This window comes from Channa argus, chromosome 10 (genome assembly GCF_033026475.1).
Source record: "Channa argus isolate prfri chromosome 10, Channa argus male v1.0, whole genome shotgun sequence".
Lineage (NCBI taxonomy): Eukaryota > Metazoa > Chordata > Actinopteri > Anabantiformes > Channidae > Channa > Channa argus.
In genome coordinates, this window is record NC_090206.1 from 131,261 (window position 1) to 147,185 (window position 15,925).

The 15,925-nt window shown below is 37.2% G+C and overlaps 1 protein-coding gene across 6 annotated transcripts in view; it reads right to left on the reverse strand.

Annotated features, from left to right (window-relative positions):
- LOC137133889 (storkhead-box protein 2-like) overlaps nt 1-15,925 on the reverse strand; it is a 61,152-nt gene that overhangs the window by 14,757 nt on the left and 30,470 nt on the right. The window lies entirely within an intron of this gene.

A 15,925-nucleotide genomic window follows, 5' to 3' on the forward strand; every position in this document is an offset into this window, starting at 1 on the left:
AAATGTAAAATAAAAACATTAATATAGACTGCATAGAAGGAGAAACCTCAGTAAACCTTGCATTAAAGATGATTTAATATTCAATAGGGTACCTGTGTTCAGGCATAATGTCTAATAATAACAGATTTTATCTATAGGGGTTAAAGTCTGAATAAAGTTAGGATTCCTGAACAGAAAAGGCTTTTGTAAAGGCCTCAGTATGCTGTAAATAAAATAAATGTCATGCTTATAAAGCACTTTTATCCAAATACTTCTCAATGGTCAGGGCATATGAAAACCCTTAATTATTGTTCGCTTCATGCAACCATTAGCTTGCTGTATGGAAGTGTGAGTTTTAGGCAAGATTCAATGTTCTCTTTTAAACTCTCTCTCATCTTTTGACCCTTCTCAAAATTCACTTAGCACTTAGAGCCACGCTCTAAGAGTGAATAAACAAATAAATGACAATACTCATTTGATTGACCAAAACACAGTACAGTGGTTCAGATATTAGAAATAAGATGGAAAATGTAAACAGATTAGGAATATCTCTTTGATACACTTATAAAAATAAATTGCACATTCCAAGACCTCCAATTCAAACAACTAATATGAAATTAGAAGTTATTGAGAGGTCTAGCTACTTTGCCAAGTTCTAGAAGATATACCCAAACTGCCACCTTCACCTGAGAACTTGACCATGATATGTTGTTTGACTCACAGAGAAACAAATCTCTGGAAGTCTTCCTCAATTTGCATAATATTGCCAACATTAAGAGCACTCAGTCTCACTTCCTAAATAACTTCATAAGTATTGAACTCGAGTAATGACCAGAATAAGCAAGAAAGATTATATTTCTAACTTTTTGGCATCTTTCTATTGGGTCCCTTATAAAATTTTAAATAATTCTCCTTACATACAATCCATAATGGTCAAGCTTCATCATAGACATTATTCAAGTCCTCATAGTAGGGTATACTCTTATAATAAACTATCTGTTTAAAATGCAGGTCTAAATTTGGTTTACAGAGTTCCGAAGGTTCAAAAAGGTTATATATAATGTTGGATGCCTTTACTTCATTTTTCAAAATCTTCTCTCACTGTGCATTCTATAGTGGCCATACCTTTAAAAAAACAAACACTAATTATAATAAGTCAGTAATGAAATGCAATATATTATTGATTCCTGTAAGCTGTTCATTGTGTGGAGAGGGGGATCATAATGGCAGGCATATCCTTCTTACTCATAATTTGTACTTAAAAACTCTAAGTTTCCAACTCAAATCGGTTATTTACAGATTACTCTCTTTAAAAGAGCAAGACACTATGGTAAGCAATGATTTGTGAGACAAAGAATTTATAACACTAATAACTAAATTACACCACCAAACGGTATGCTGGGTAAGCTACTCATAACAGCTTAGCATAGCAGTATGCCAACAGCTGGAAGTGGCATCCCACATCGCTACCATAGATTAAAAATAGAAAAGAGATATGCTCCAGGAAGAACACACCCAAAAGAGTTGCATGGACAGTTTTGTAAAGAAAAGATTTGTAGCTACTGCTTCCAAAGTAGCAAAAAGAACATTAATGTTACATGGTTTCAGTTTGTGGTCTGTGTGTCACGTTGACCGCTGCCTAAACACCCACTCACACCCACACACAACAGCAGAAAGGCATATTCGCAGAGAGACCATCAGAAAACACAGTATTTTTCAGATTTACTGCTTTGTTCTAATTAATGCTTCTCCAAATCAATTTCTACCCCACTTGAACACTCCCTCTACTTAGGAAGGAGGGGGTCAACTAGCCAGTGCCAGTTTCTGTCTAATCATTTTAAATGATTAAATATTGTAAGATGTAACATCATTTGCTACATTCATAGTATAAAATTGGCTGGGAACTGCAGATCATGTCCGTAAAAGTTGTTTAGGAAGCTTATATAAGGTCCAATAATATGATAATATGATAACAGGGTGAACATTTTGTTTGTAGCTTGGATCCACATTGATGCTTCATGAAGTTCTGGTGAAGTTTGTAAACCTGTAGGAAAGCATCAAATAAAAAGTAATATGGCCTTGTCTACAGTTTGGCTGAAATGAGAGATTGTGGAGTCTTAATATTGAACAAGGTGGGCACAGCTCTACACTGATGTTGAGTCACCAATTAACCCAACATGCTTGTCTTTGGACTGCAGGAAAAAAATTACCAAAAAACGAATAACCAAAGGAAATAGACACAAGCTCAGGAGGAGCATGCAAAGTACATACCTAAAGGCAAAATCTGGCAGGTAGATTTCTACCACGGACCTTCTAGTTATGAGGCAGCACTGCTAACCATTTCACTATGGCGGTGCCCTATTTCAGTTATATCTATTTATTGTTCAAGAAAATAGCAGTAATTCATTTTTAAGTTCAGTAGATGCATGACATTTCCAAAGTCAATGAGTAATCGATTCAAAAAGCTGTGATCATAATATTGAAGAAAAATAATTGTGATTATGACATTTGCCATAACTGAGCAGCCCTAAGGTCTTCCACCTCAACTGACGAAATGCCTGAAGCCTTGTCATGGCTGGCCTTTATTTTGTTCATTTTTACCTGGTATGGAGGTAACTTGATCAACTTTTAGATGGGATGCAGAGATTATAGAAGTCCCTCAGAAATTCTATAGATCATAACTTAAAGAAATAAGTCCTGCTTTGCTTCTCTTCAGTTTGTGTTGTATTCTATTCCTTTTTCTTGCTCGTTAATCTCCTTGTGCTTCTGTCCACAAATCTCTCACTCTCTCCTTAGCAACTCCTGCTCTCTCCTCCTCTGTCAATCTGTGGGTATTGCTAACAGTTACATCATAGAAGGCTTTCAGAAGAGTGGGAATGATGAAACACCCTGCAGACAGTGTGCAGAAACTTGCATGCCCGCACACATGCGTATGTACATATGTGTACATACACACAGACACAAGTAGACTTTTTGTCCATCCCTTTCCTTTTCATCTTGTTGATAAGAATTAAGGGAGGAGGAGACAGATGCAGGCCATATCTAACTGCTGCTGCACTCATGATAGCTAATTCCAAGTCAATTCTAACTTTCACTTTCCCAATGTAACACACATACAATTTCATGTTATAGGACCAGTCACAACGATAAGGAGTGTGAGTATCAAGTACACACTGGTTAACATACTGCTCAAACTCATCTGCATCACTTCAAGTGATGTCACTTTGTTTCAACAGCTCATTCACAAAGCTATTGTGTCAGTATTATATAATAACAGTCAAACCTCTGAAAAAGAGTAAATTGTAATGTTTCAGCCACCTTTTGACATTTTAATTAAAATATTAAAAACACATTTTTGCAGCACTCCAGTACAATTCCAATACCCACCTTGACCTCAATAATAAACACATAGTAGAATTATCACTTTTCTGACAGTTTCAACCTAAAAACTGAGAAATTACAAATTTATAATAGTAGAATTCATGGCAGAGCCACTGTATTGGATTGCATTAAATTGTACGGGCGGTCATAATGTTATGCCTGATCAGTATATATTGTGAAAAATCAACAGTGATATATCACCTCAACCAAAAAAATACAGATTCAAAATCGAATCCCCATTTATTTAAACTTTCATTAGCGTATATTTTCTGTTTTTGACATTTAAGTTTGGGTATTGGCCCTGTCAAGCCCTCCTACATGACAAGCTCAGGTACACAATTTTTTTATAAAGAACTATCCCAGTCAGTTAATGTGTCTGCACAAAGGTCGATATGCTACACAAAGTGTGGTTGTGAAGTAAATTTCTATTTTGTTTTAAAAGTGAGGTTCAATTTTACTTTGCTTTGGCAAACCTGACCCACTAGGAGGCTTTGTCCAAGCTCACCAGTAAGAAAACAGTGGGCAAAAAAAGCTAAAGCTAAAAAGCTACAATGAACTATTTCAAAGGATCAGAAGAGTCTCTACACAAACACACATTATAACAATAATAAGAGGTTTTTTTTTGTTGTATGTTATTCAAACAATTTCAACAAATACTGCAGATTCCCAGAATAAAAATTTCAAACCTTTCAAATTTACCCCAAATTTCTCATAATTATACCCAGTATGGCGCAGTCAGAATTGTTAAAAATGTTTTGGCATACAACTCCAAATAAAATTACAAACTGTCATTTGTCAACTCTTAATGCATACACGACATTTTAATAATTTTTTAAAAGGCATATTTAAAAAACAACTTTCACTGTTTTACAAATATCATGCTTCTAGGTTGTGGGAACAGGCAGGCTTTGTTCAAAGTCCCCAGTCTCATTGCAAATGATTCTGATTAAATTAAGTGTGAGAATAAGGCTGAGAAGACTGATCAACTGACTGACACATGATTAGGAATGTACTGATAGACTGCATAACAGCTGGGCAGACAACTGTCTGTGTGCATCTATTTGTGTGTCCTTTGTGTTACTTGGCATTACATCATACAAATGGTGACATGACGCAAGTTACCTAAAACAGGAAATCCAAACTTGGCACACACAGCCTTTAGCAGACTAAATGTGTGGATATATAATTTTAGCAACATCTCCAATCTATCCCTGACTAATACCCACAATATAAGAAGGCAAATGTAGCCCTCAGTGGAACAAGACATAAAACTAATCAACAATGAAAACTATGTGTTCAAGAGGCCTACATCTCATCTGCCCTCTCCCCCTTGGGCAGGTCAGACCACAACCTTATCCACCTCATGCTTGTGTACAAGCCCCTGGTTCAAATGCAGCCTTCCACCTCCAAACCAGTGAAAAGATGGTCTGAAGGAATGTTTCGAGGCCGGAAATTGGAATACACTGTGAGACACATGTCGAGGACATTGACAGATTGACAGGCTGCATTACAGATTACATCAACTTTTGTGTTGACATCTGTGTACCAACAAAAACTGTCCGCTGCTTCCCAAACAAGAAACCATGGGTCACCAAAGATATTAAAGTAATCCTGAATGAGAAGAAGGCAGCATTCAGGTCAGTTAGCAGGGAAGCAGCGAGGGAGGTACAGAGACAGAAGTCAGTAAAAATCAAAGAGGGGAAGGAGGCTTCCAGGGGAAAACCAGAACAGAGGTTCCAATAGACCAGAGAAGTCTGGAGTGGCATGAAGAGCATCGCTGAATATAAGACCAGCGACCAGAGGACAGAGGGGAGTCTGGATACAGCTAATGATTTCAACAAGTTTTCCAATAGATGCCTCATATCCATCTCCTAAGGAGCTTCACCACACGTCTTGCCCCTGCATGACTTGGACATCCTTCCCATCTCTGCAGTAATGACCAAAGCAGGTGAGAAAGACAATAAGGGGAAAGGGGGTTGGAGATGGTTTCAGAGTACAAATTCCTGGGTGTCCACCTGGACAATAAACTGGACTGGTCAGTTAATGCAGCACCAATCTATAGGTAAACACAGAGCAGGCTATATGAAGCAGCAATATGAACGTGGCAGAGAGTAACAGACTGGACAAGCTAATAAGGCTGGTTTTGTTCTAGGGAAGGAGCTGGAACCTCTGTATGTTGTGGCTGAGAGGAGAATGCTGTCCGAATTCCTCTCAATCCTGGACAATCCCTCCCACCCACTCCACTGCATGCTGGCTGCATAGACTAGCACTTTCACCTAGAGACTGATCACAGTCAAGTGTTCAACAGAACATCACAGGAGATCCTTTCTCACAGTGGCCATTAAACTGTTCAACTCATGCCCCTTCTGTATAAAGGAGGTGGACTGACAGGTCTAAATGGACAATCTGTTATTTACTTTATATACTAATTTTACTTTAAGGTATATTATTATTTACCTTATCTATCTTCTTGTGTGTTTAGTTGTATTTAAGTAGTTTGCTTATTTGTCTATGTGGTTTCTCCTTGGTTTGGTGCTTTTCCTTTCTTTTTCTACTTTTCCTGCAGAGAGCAGCTGTAACAAGACAACGCAATTTCCCTATTGGATCAGTAAAGTTCTTTGATTCTTAAATCTACTATGTAAACTATAACTGTTAGAAATTTACATTTCAAATAATGCTTCTAAGATTTGGTAGCACTTTACAGCTTGGCAAATACAGGATAATATTGGAGTAATATTTTTAAGATAACAAGGGTCGGTTTCTAGGTAATAACAATGTAATGGAGTAATTTTTATCTTACCAGTGTAAAAGTGTTAATATGGTGATTCAATATATTGTTATTAAAAACTCAAGGTAAAGGGATTAAAGCCATTCTTTCTATTTTTATGTGCAAATTTTTATGGCCTGTACGAAAACCATTCGCTCCCAATTTATGTGAACAGTAAAAATAAGCTGTTTACAAGATGAAGATGCAGTTGCTTTAAAGGGAGTATGATTTATCCAGTGCTATCACTAAATACACTTGCAGCAACGCTTGCAGTTCAAATTAATAAACCCCACTGTGCCATGCCAAGGTCATAAAATACATGTCCTTGGGTCCAAGCAAGGTAAGATTCATCACAGAACCAGTGGACCAGAGAGAACAAAGAAACACATGAAATTTATTGTAAACCAAAGCCAAAATTTGTAAACCATCTTGGTGCTACACTCAATGTTTTTTGCAAAAATTGATAAAACAAAAACAAAACAAATCTAGTGAAACAAAGGGTCATTTGAATAAAAATCTCCATCTCCCCATGTCAATCTAAAAAGATTCAACTAGAAAGGGGTTGGAACTGCCAACACACACTGCATCTGGGTGTGCTTTTGTAATGTTCCTGTTATTTGTCTGTAACAGTTATTCTTATTTATTAATTTGTTTATTTAATCTGCAAGGGTCATTTTTATTGTCATTGTCTCTATTTGTTTACTTTTCCACCTCTGGGCAGCCGTGAGATGGAATGTCCACCAGTCCAGGCTGTACCCCGGCTCTTGCCCTAAAACAGCTGGGATAGGCTTTAGTATCCCTATGACTCTAAACAGAATAAGTGGTTGTAGATAATGGATGGATGGTTACTTTGTGAACGTCTTTGACAGCTACAAATGACCATAAGCAAATTTGCCCCTTGTTTAATGGAAACCCCTGACCATGTTGACATTAAGTGTTTATCACACACAAGGGGTCAAGGTTAAAACAATGCACAAACCTCAGGCTAGCATACAGACAGGCTGAATGGTGCTTGTAGTAAATCACTAACCCAAAGTGTCACAAATGTAAATATCCATTACTTTGTACTTTCTGGCTTTATCTGTCAGAATCAAGCAGTTTGATTAGTTCATAGCTCATAGTTCATAGCTGCACAATGGTGGAGTGTTTAGTGCTGCCACCTCCGGGCTAGAAGTTTGCGGGTTCACACCCTGGCCGGCCGGGGCCTTTCTGTGTGGAGTTTGCATGTCCTCCCTTGCTTGCGACTACTCTGGTTTCCTCCCAGTCCAAAAACATCCATGTTAGGTTAACTTGTGAATCTAAAATTGCCCCTAGGTAATAGGGTGAATGTTTGTCCGTCTGTCCATGTTTCTTTATATTGGCCCTGACATAGACTCGCTACAAATGACAATGTCATTTGCAAACAACATAATCCATGGAGATTCCTGTCTAACATCATCTATCCACCTGTCCATAATCAGAGCAAACAAGAAGAGGCTCAGTGCTGAACCTTGATGCTGACCCACCTCCACCTTGAACTCCTCTGTCACATCTACAGCACACCTGACCACGGTCTTACAGCTCTCATATGTACATATCCTGCACCACTCTAACGTACTTTGCTGCCACTCCAGATTTCCTTATACAATACCACAGCTTCTGTCTCAGCACCGTCATATGCTTTCTTTAAATCTACGAAGACACAATGCAACTCCCTATGACCTTCTCTGTACTTCTCCATCAGCATCCTCAAAGCAAATAATGGATCTGTTGTAGTCTTTCTAGGCATGAAACCATATTGCTGATCACAAATGCTCACCTCTGCCCGTAGCCTACCTTTCACTACTCTTTCCCACAACTCAATTTGTGGCTTTGCTACTTCCTGTTCCACACCAATTACCTCTTTTACTCTTCATTCTCTTTCATTTTCCTCATTCATCAACTCTTCAAATTACTCCTTCCATCTTCCCATCACATTCTTGGCACCTGTCAATACATTTCCATCGTCATTTTAATCACCCTAACCTGCTGCACATCCTTCCCATCTCTATATGTCTGCCTCACCACCCTGTACAAATCCACCTCTCCTTAGTGTCCAACCTGGCATAGGTTTTGCAAAGTCTACCACCATCTGTCCTGAAGTCCAAACCTGCCCATCACACTTGCCCAACATGTCCATTGAAAACTGCACCAATCACCACTGTCTCACCTCTGGGGATGCTCTGCATCACTTCATCTAACTCACTTCAGAATTTCACCTTCTCTTCCAACTAATATCCTGCCTGTAGGTCGACTAACAACACTGAACATCATGCCACATATTTATTTTATTTGGCAAAACTAATTATGTTGATGACATTATCAAGCATTACTATTTCTGATTCCTAAGTGAAATTAGCTTCCCCTGGGCTTCAGTCAGGCAATTTTCTTTTTTGTAATTCACAAAATATTCAGTTGAGTGAGACTACTTGAAGACTGTGTAAAAAAACAAAAAAACAAAACCAAATACAAGTACAAAATTAAAATGTCCATAGTTTTAGCGCTGTTTTACTCATTATATTCAATCAGAGTAGGGAAAATGTATTGAGAAAACAGATGACAAACCACTGGGTGGGAATCACCAAATAGTTTACTACAGCAGTACAAAAGATAAATAATATGACTGTATGGTTATAAAAATTGGAGAAGAAAATAATATTTAGTCGTTAAGACAGCCAGATTTTAGGAAAAAGTAGATCATGAAAAACAAACACATACAGTATTTGTGTTTTCTTCTGCTAATATTGTCTCGCCCTCAGCTCCACCAGTGCTAAAACTGATTTTTTTAATTTCTTTGTCAGTCAAGTGCAAGACATCCGGGACAGTATTTATCCTTCCTCACACAAAAAAAGGACCAAGTATTGAGAAGAGTAGAGGTTCTCCTCTCAATACTCCATACTGTTTTTTTTCCTGTTACTCTACAGGACAAGGTTTTATTTAAAAAATGAAACCTTCTAAACTTTAAACTATTATTGATTTATTTGGTCCTTATCTGGTAAATTTGATACATTTGTCTCTTTCTACTTGCACAGTGCCCCCCTGTAAACAAACTGTAGTGAATACGATTCATAAAAAGTCGGGATCCTTCTGACCATATAAACTGTGTCACGACTGTGTTGCCCTGGTGATCACCACTATTTCTCCTGTTTCTCCTCTGATCTCCCTGTCTCCCTCCCAACCTAACTTCACCAGTTACGCCCTTTCTGTTTCATCTGAAATAATCTTACTTTTCTAACAGTTAAGAAATGTATGCTGATTGTGAGGATAGTAAGATTTACAGGATAACTCATCCTGCAGCTAGCAATAAGTCTTTATTTCTACAGTCCATACTGTTGATGTTTCTTACATTAAAAATTTTAAGGTTTTAAAAATAAATGTAAAAAATCTCTTAGTACTCTCAGGTCTGGATCTGCTGTTAGTTGTAGTACAGGTTTCCTAATGAACTAGTTACTGAATATGTCTGCTATTTCATCAGTTGTTTCCCCATCTAATTGTAGTTCTAGTATTACTACCTGAAATTATAGGGAGGAGACTCCCTTTTTAGCACTTGATTAATTGTCTGCCACATCATTGCTTTTGCTATTGCTTTTAGTTTTATCAATATCAATAGTAATAAAAAAATGTGCCTTAGCTTTTCTGAATGATTGCAGAACTAGATTTCATAAACTGTTTTATCCCAATAGACCATGTGTTAATCCCAATTTTACAACTGCTTTTAGACCAAAATCTTTTTCATAAGACTCCATATATAATGTTTAGTGAAGTAGAACATTCTAAGGCTATTTCTGTTTCAGGTATTTATTTTGATGTTTATATTATATCTAAAAAGTCTTGATTTGCTGTGTTTTCAATTGATGAAAAAAAATCCCCATATATTTGTTTAGGTTCTTTTTTAGGAAGGAGCTTGTGTCTTTTTTATGTATCCTGTGTTTTAGTTTGTTTACATAATATGCAAATGTACTTTTGGTTAACTGTTTTGAAAATTAAAGGTTCTTCTTGTTGTTTTGTTAGTGAAAATAAGATTTATTGATTGACTGATAAATTAATTAAATGTTAGATGTTTTAAGTTTTGCAGGGTGGTAGTTCCATTCTCAACTTTTTATATTAAACCATGTCTTATATAATCTTGTTTTCTTTTTTATTTAACATTGAAGTCACCAAGGATAATACACTCGGGTCGATACACTACTACACTTGTTTCGACTTCTTTGATCAGATTTCTAAAATGGACCTAGAATGTAATGGCAGATGAGGAAGTTCTACAAACACCAACAATATTAAAAGACTTCTGCATAGAAAACATAATGACCATAGAAATATAATTTCATTAGAAAATTTTAGGTCAATCTGTTTACTTAAGAGCCTGCAATTAATCCAAAATGCTGCAGCAAGAGTGCTGACTGGAACTAGCAAGAAAGATCATATTTCACCTTCACTAGCTTCTCGCCATTGGCTTCCCATTAAATCTAGAATAGAATTTAAAACCCTGCTTCTTACATATAAAGCTCTGAATGGTCAGGCTCCATCATATATAGAAGACCTCATAGCACCATATCATCCCAGTAGACCACTTCGATCGCAGAATGCAGGCCTACTTGTGGTTCCCAGAATTTCCAATGGTAGAATGGGAGGTAGAGCCTTCAGCTATCAAGCTCCTCTTCTGTGGAACCGGCTCCCAGTTCAGATTCGGGAAGCAGACACCCTCTCTACTTTTAAGTATAGGCTTAAAACCTTCCTCTTTAATAAAGCATATAGTTTATTATATTTATGCTGCTATAGGCTTAGACTGCTGGGGGACCCACCCCCAGATGCACTGAGCTCCTTTCCTCCTCTTGACCCTCTCTCCTCTCCTCTCACCCACACAACTGTATGTCATTAACTCTGTGTGTTTTCTTTCGTAGTTGTCTTTGTCCTTCTCTGCCCCCCTCTCTCTGTCCCTTTCTGCAGGTGTCCCCCGGCTTTGAAGCTGTGTGTCTTTCAGTGTGCAACTACTGGTCCTACCAGCCTGCCCGATGTTTTGTTGTTGCTTTTTGTTGCTCTGTTCTTTTCTTTGAATTGAATTGAACTTATCCTGTGACACAGGTCTTATACTGTGTGAAGTAATAATACTCGGCATTATTATTGCAGAACCAAATTATAACCCATCAGCAATCATTCAATTTGGACAACCTGAAAGATGAGGGCAGGGGGAGTGGTTAGAATGTACAACAATAAAGAAGGTGAGAGTAGGAAAAGTTAGAATGTTAATGATGATAAAGAAGGTGAGATAAGTGGGAAGATAGGTTAGTTTCTCAGACACCACATCCATGTAAGGATAGATGTTGTCCCTGAGTCTAAACACTGTCCAAAATTCTATGGCAGTATCTACTAAATTTATCTGGAACCTAAGTTATGGCAACTGGAAATGTTTGTTGGCAGGACTCATCAAATCTATTCCTTACGGTGGTTTATTTCTCCCAACCTGCTTATATTTCCTGTAAACCCGTTTACAAAAGGAATTTTAAAAATTCTGTATTTGTAAGGCTGATTTATGCTGTGGCTTGCTATCTGCTACTCTCCCGTAAAGATTCAACTGGTCAACAAACCACGAGATCAGCTGTCGTATGTCAACCCAATTCAGCCACTAAACTAAATAACGAATCAAAGTGTTCTCTCTTAGTGACAAGACTAATGTTGATCCAACATAATCAATTACCTAAAAAGCCACCAATGGAAGTCCAACTAGTGCTATTCGTTTAAAAACACTGCAAAAACTAGGATGACAGAAACTAACTAACAGCCCCACAATGGCCAAAGGTGGACTGTTGCCTTGGGGTGTTGGTCCATACTTGTTGATTTGGGGATAGTAGGAGAATGATAGAGGTTTTGCATACACACACAAACACACACAAAATGTTTGGTTATTTATTATTATACAGCACTTTTAGTTGGTATATTCCATATAAGGGTTAAGTAAAACAAAGTGACTATTAATGAGATGTATTTATTGCATGCATACAATTTCTCTTGTATGTCTCACTGGGGCCTCACTTAAAGCCATCTGGGATGTTTTTCTTCTACCCAGCTGTTTATGTAGATACCACAGAATATTCGTACAAATCAGTTACGAAAGTCATGCTATTTTGAATAAAAAATTCAATTATATTAAAATTAGTTTAACATATTTATTTAAAACTATAAAATGTATAAAGCCAACAAATAGGAACGTACCATGGCTACTCTGATATATTAGATGTAAACTTAAACATCTCATCAATATAATTTATTTTTGCTTATGCATGGATTTAGTTTAACAGCACAAAATCATACTGCCAGACCTAATGTTACTGCTCTGCATTGTAAACATTAAATGCATCCAGATTCAGGTCTGTGCGTCTGTTTGACCATAGGTCATTGGACCAAGTCAACAATGTTTATCTTCTTACAACATCTCTCTCTTTACATTGTTCAACTTGTCCAGCTTCTAGAACACATACGACGCTAAACATCAGACAAAAATGTGTATTAGTATTGACAGTGTTAGTGATAATTCCTTAAAATTCCAATAGTTAAATAAAAAATTGGTAATACTTTTAGTTAATTTGATAACACTGATTATCATTCCAGGGCTACAACAAGACCTCCTGTCCTGCTTGTTTTCCTACTATCTCTGCATTACCCACTGCTATTTACCTGGATCAGGTATGTTCAGTCAATATGAAGTGTGTATAATACACTCACTCTACCCTTACCTCAGATTGTGGCTTCTAGCTTATGGTCGACTGAACACACCCGATCCAGGTAAGTAGCTGTGGGCAATGCAAGGATAGTTGGAAAACCAGTAGGACAGTAGCACTCATAGCCCTGGAGTCAGGATCAGTGTTACAGATCTTTCTAAAAAAGATAAAGTGATAAATGTTTTTGTTCTATATCTAACCTAGTCACACACATAAGCTGTACTGAACCATTTTATACAAAGTGGTGTTTCTGTTTAGTTTGGTTTCAATGATTAAAAAGTATATAATGTAGATAAAGTAACTGTTAGTATGATGCAGTACAGTAAGAACATTGATAAAGAGATGATGTATTGTAGGACTGTTAATTAGAGTTCATTGCAACATCTCTGTTCAATTCTTCAAAGTTGTGAAAACATCCTCCTGGAGGTGCAGGTGAGACTTCAGGACTTTTTATGGGTGTTAAACTCTTTGCACGATAAAGCTGTCTGTAGAGCTGTAACAGGAAATCATGTTTTATGAAGAAATAAGACATCAGAAAATGGATAGTAAATATACACTGTCAGTAACTAATAAAAGGCTGTTACAAGTGTAAAAACTTTTTTCAAAACACTCCAAACCTGTACCGATGTAAGCGTGGAGACACTTGTGTTAAATTTTTACATAAAAGTCGTGGGTCCTAAAATTTGAAATAATTTAAAATAAAATAAACTGTAAGAAACCGAACAGAAAATTTAACTTTTAGCATAACTCCTGTTATGAAAATCTTGTGTAATATACTGAAAAAAAAATCCCAGTGCAAAAATCTTAAAATATTTCAACCCAGATTTAGTTAGTTTTTCTGTTCACATTTTATACTGCAAGAGATCTGAAGTACAGTATCACTAATAATAATTGCAGTAATGTGACATTACACAAGAAGCAGGATATCCTGTATAACCATTAAAGAACTGGACATCACTTAAATGAGCTGCAAATGTTCTGTGTTTTCCAGTGTGCAGCTATGGGTCCTACCAACCTGCCCGATGTTTTGTTGTTGCTTTTGTTACTCTTTTCCTTTCTCTCTTCATTGTCCATTCACCTCAACCGGTTGAGGAAGATGGCCGCCCACCCTGAGCCTGGTTCTGCTGGAGGTTTCTTCCATTAAAAGTTTTTCCTCTCCAGTGTTGCCTAGGGCTTGCTCAAGGCGGAATTGTTGGGTTCTCTCTATACATCTTTATAGTCTTGACTTTATTCTGTAAGTTGCCATTAGATGACTTTGTTGTGAATTGGCGCTATATAAATAAAGTTGAATTGAATTGAAGGCAGGAGGTCTAAAGGAAGACCAAAGAGGAGATTTATGGATGTAGTGAGAGAGAACTTGAAGTTAGTTGCTGTGGAGAGGAAAAAACCCCTTTAATGGAAGAAACCTCCAGCTGAACCAGGCTCAGGGTTGCTTGCCATCTACCTTGACGGCTGAGGTGAGTGGAAAATGGAGAGAGAAAAGAGCAACAACAAAAAATGGGCAGGTTGGTAGGACCAGTAGCTGTGTCCTGGAAAACACACAGCTTCAATGCCAAGGACATCTGCAGAAAGGGACAGAGAAAGAGAGAAAGAGAAGGAGAAAGACAACTACATGAGAAAGAACACACAATGTGAATGTCATACAGTGGTTACAAATGTGGGGTGAGAGAAGAGCATAGAGAGATGTGAGGAGGATAGGAGCTCAGAGCATCCGTGGGTGGGTCCCCCAGCAGTGTAAACCTAAAGCAACAACTATAATTAACTAGAAGGTTTATCAAAGAGGACGGTTTTAAGCCTAAACTTAAAATTCTGTTTCTCAAATCTGAACTGGAAACTGGTTCCACAGGAGAGAAATTTGATAGCAATCAGAGATTAAAGTGCTCTACTTTTATTCTGTAAAGTGCCCTGAGATGACTTTGTTGTGAATTGGCGCTATATAAACAAAGTTGAATTGAATTGAATTGAATACTGGGAAGATATGGTACTATGAGTTCTTTTGTATATATAATGTGGCTTATATGTAAGAAGCAGAGTTTTAAATTCTATTCTACATTTTATAGGAAGCCAATGGAGAAGAGGTAGTGAAGGTGAAATATGATCTCTCTTACTAATTCCAGTAAGCACTCTTGCAGCCGCATTTTGGATTATTTGTAGGGTTTTTAGGGAGTTACCATCCTGAAAGTAGGGAATTACAGTAGTCCAACCTAGAAGTAACAAATGCATGGACTAGCTTCTCAGCATCACTTTGAGACAGGATGCTCCTAATTTTGGCAATTTTCCGTATGTGGAAGAAGTCTGTTGTAGAGATTTGTTTTATATGTGAGGTAAAGGACAATCCTGGTCAAAAATAACTTCAAGGTTCCTTGCAATAGTACCTGAGGCCAGAGTTATGTCATCTTCAATAATAATATGGTTGGAAAGCATATTTCTGAAATTTTTAGGCCTAGAAGAAGTAAGAAATTGTGGGATATCTAAGCTGTTATGTCTTGTAGGCATGCTTTGTAGCTATGCTTTGTAGCTTGATTAACTGTTTTATTTGCATCTGGTTCCATAGCTAAATATAGATGGGTCTTAACAAATTTATGGAGTTTCTTCTAATAATGTTGCATAAAGGACACATATATAAAGTAAAAAGTATTGGCCCTAACACAGAGCCTTGTGGGACTTCATAGCTAACCTTTGTGTGCCTGGAGGATTCCTCAACATGAACAAATTGAAATCTATCAGATAGATAAGATTTAAACAAACCTAGTGCAGTTCATTTTATCCCAATTTCATGTTCCAGTCTCTAATAAAATACAGGACAGGGTTTTTTTTAAGTAGTGGTTTGATTACAGCTACCTCATAGGTAAATGTGGTAAATAGCTGTTTCTAAAGATAGATTGATGATATCTAATAAGAACACCTCTATTAAAGGTAAAGCTTCCTTGAGCAGTCTAGTTGGAATAGGGTCCAACAAACCGGTCTGTTGGACCCTATTCCAACTAGACTGCTAGTTTAGTTTAGATGAGGTAATAGTTGGAGGTCAGCTATCTTACCTATAAGTTTAAAAAAAAGGCCAATG